We start from the raw sequence: 3,971 nt of genomic DNA on the forward strand, positions 1-3,971 counted from the left end.
TTCATCCTCTACATTTTTATTGAGAACAAATCAGAACTATTACCTAATACTAGGTTCAGCTGCTCTCCGTATTTTTTTTGTAGAAGAGGAGGGGACTACACATAAATCTTTTATTTCTATAAGAACCTGAAATGAACTGACACGGGATACATGCCTCACCTGTATGTTACTTTGAAAGCAGAATGCTAAATGGAAATTAAGATGGCAAAACTTTGACATGTAAACTATGCAAAACATCCAAAGTCAATGAATGGCCAAATGAGATATACTAGTGCTGATACAACTGCATACCGAATATCATTGACTTGGTTACCATAAGTGGTTCATCTTAAATTGACCTGATCACATGTAAACTATGCAAAAAATTCAAAGTCAAAGGACCATGACCGAGGAGGAGAGCCATTTAATCCCCATGAAATATGAGATGTGCTAATGCTGATACCACTGCATACCAAATGTAATTGACTTACCATTAGTGGTCTCCCTTAAACTGAACGATATGAATTACAAACTTTAACATTTAAACAAAGTAAAATTTTCAAGGTCAATAGATCATGATTGGGGGGACAGGGCAATATTCTCCATGGAAATGAGAAGTGCCCATGCTAATTCAAATGCATATAAAATATCATTGACTTATTTACTTTTAGTAGGTCCCCTTTAACCGACCTAATCACAAACTTGAACAAACATTCAAACAGATAGACAAGGGTAAACATGTATGCCCCCTTCTCCTAGAAGTGGGGAAATAACAAACTTTATGCATATGCACAACATATCAGGTGTGCATTTGCTTTCAATATAAACTGGAACAAAATGGCAAATTTCTCAGGTGAGTATTTACATATTGACAAGCTAACATCAGGGGATTTTTTAAGAAATACATGTAATACAGCTAACAAGTATTTTTCACTAAATATAAGAGTATTGCCTTAATTTCTTTATAAACTGAACATCGAACAAAATTTTGATTGAGAACCCTGCAATATAACAACATTGTACTGGCAAATACAGGGAAGTCACAGTACAGAGTAATTGGCAACTAGACAAAGTGATGCCCCCGCACTCCACTCTGAAGTAACTGTATTATAACAAAGTCAATGTAGGACTTTCTTTGAGATATTATTGTGTCTGGGAGACACAAATGATGCCCCCGCAGATGCAAAGTGTTATTTTAAAATACACAAAGTTGAGCATGTGAGCACATAGGTCTATGGTTCACCATAGGAGGAGTTATTCGGAAACGCTATGCACCTCTTATGCAAGTATATACTCCAAAAATGACAAAGTTCAACTATCTCCCAAAAGAGCAAATATTATTAAAAATCAAAACCCTGACCACATGCACACCTTCAATATATGTACAAACAGCCAGCAAAGTGAAAACTTCCTACCATTCAAACTGTAGGAGGAGTTAACTGGAATAGCTATGCACCTCTTATGCAAGTATATACTACAAAAATGACAAAGTTCAACTATCTCCCAAAAGAGCAAATATCAATAAAAATCAAAACCCTGACCACATGCACACCTTCAATATATGTACAAACAGCCAGCAATGTGAAAACTTTCTAGCATTCAAACTGTAGGAGGAGTTATTTAGAATAGCTATATACCCATAATGGGACGGACGGACGGACTGACAGACACACCGAAGGACGGACAGGGGTAAAACAATATGCCCCCCAACTTTCAGTTGTGGGGGCATAAAAAAGGACAATGTTTACAGTGTAAATAGTGTGTTTACTATACAAGGTTACCAATTCAACACTGTCATTAGATCTTTGAATATTATTTTTATTGGTATTAATATTGATTTTGTTATCAGTAAATTAAAAGCAAACTAAATATTATTGTTATATACATATGCACTTTCATGGATCTACAATCTGTCGACTCCTGTAACAGGCATTACACAAGGTCATGTTTTTCTTTGACTGTTTATGACGTCTTTACACTAAATCCATTGGATGTTGGAAGTGTACTGATTGATAATTATTCTTAGATGCATGATTTTTTTTATTAGTTGTTATTGGCTTTGAACTAGCTGTCAGTAACTGTGAGTACTCTCAGATCTGTACTTAGTGTCTTTTTGTTGTTGGGATGTACAAGTACCCGGTCATGTCCATGTGTTATTGTTATATGTATTTCTATTTGTATCCATCTGATGAGTTAAGCCTTTTTCAACTGATTTTTATAGTTCTTTCTTATGTCGTACTGTTACACCACTGTACCAGGTTAGAGGGAGGGTTGGGATCTCGCTAACATGTTTAACCCCGCTACATTCTGTATGTATGTGCCTGTCCCAAGTCAGGAGCCTGTAATTCAGTGGTTGTCGTTTGTTGCTGTGTTACATATTTGTTTTTCGTTCCATTTTTTTGTACATTAATTAGGCCATTAGTTTTCTCAATTGAATTGTTTTACATTTGTGATTTCGGGGCCTTTTATAGCTGACTATGCGGTATGGGCTTTGCTCATAGTTGAAGGCCGTATGGTGACCTATATCTGTTAATTTCTGTGTCATGCGGTCTCTTGTGGAGAGCTTTCTCATTGGCAATCATACCACATCTTCTTTTTTATATATGAATGTTTTTATAACTTAGGCAAATCCTATTATCATAGTTTCTGCTACATTAATGATTTTCTTTTATTAAATAATTTAAAATTTAGTGATGGTACAATGGCTTGTCCAATTTCTTTAAAAACGAGTAAAAAGCTGACACTTCCAACATATGCTCCATGAACTGCACTTTTATTGGGAGAAAAAATTCTTCTTTCAAGGGTTTGAAATACTAGTACGCTTGGTGGGACAAATAAACATGTACTGTTATTGCTAATTTTTCACAATGTTACAATTCATAGTGGGATTCCATCCTTAAAACAAACTTTCAAACGATTTTTTTGTTAGTGACCTTGACCTTTGACCCCAAAATCAGTGGGCTTTTTTTCTTTCCTTATATCTTTGATCTGTATAAGGTTCATTCCAATCAAGCAAGAGAAACTGTTTATCCAATGTTTTCCATTTTAAGTAAGTAAGTAACCTGGGCCTTTGGCTTATGGACCCTAAAATCAATAGGCTTCTTCCCCTTTCCTTAATCGTCCATATGTATATGTTTAATTCAAATTAAGCAAGGAATACACCGAAACACAGAATGACTGGGGACTGACATACAAAGTGATTAAATGAAATTGATATTATATAAACATTCCAAAAGAGGGACAAAAAATTCCAGAGGGACAGTCAAACTCATAGAATAATTGAAAACAAACTGACAACGCCATGGCAAAAAATAAAAAGACAAACAGACAAATAATAGTACAGATGACACAACATAGAAAACCAAAGACTTAGCACCAAAAACTGGGGGTGATCTCAGGTGCTCTGGAAGGGTAAGCGGATCCTGCTCCACATATGGCACCCATCGTGTTGCTTATGATTTTCTGAATTTACCTATATCAGGAATGCTCAAACCATATACTAAATAAATATTTTTCGGGAGCATAATAATGAATTAATTAGATATATTTTTTCATTTCATAATATCATCATTAAATCATGTTTTTATGGATGCTTATAATCCTTCATATGTTAAAACTTTTTTTAAATACAAAAACTGATATTTATCTCCAATCAAGATAACATGGGAACCAAGTCAACTTCCATTTTTGGTCATTTGGAGCTAAAGCTAAAGGTAAAAATGCTTGAGCTAAGGGAATGAAAACTGTAAGGAAAAAATAATTCAGAATTATGTTTGTTAACAATCAATCGTTTTGTGATGTTAAAAAATCATAAATAGGCATCATTTAATGTACTAAACATGGCTGATATATCTCTCAAAATTTTCTTAATTTTTTGTTGTGACCAGGATTACACTTCTTTCACATGTGTATGCCATCATGTATTACTTTAAATTAGATCTTATCCAGATTTACTCCAATTTGTGTACTTGAGTAAAACCAAGAAAACAACA

This window comes from Mytilus californianus, unplaced genomic scaffold (assembly GCF_021869535.1).
Source record: "Mytilus californianus isolate M0D057914Y unplaced genomic scaffold, xbMytCali1.0.p SCAF_3, whole genome shotgun sequence".
NCBI lineage: Eukaryota > Metazoa > Mollusca > Bivalvia > Mytilida > Mytilidae > Mytilus > Mytilus californianus.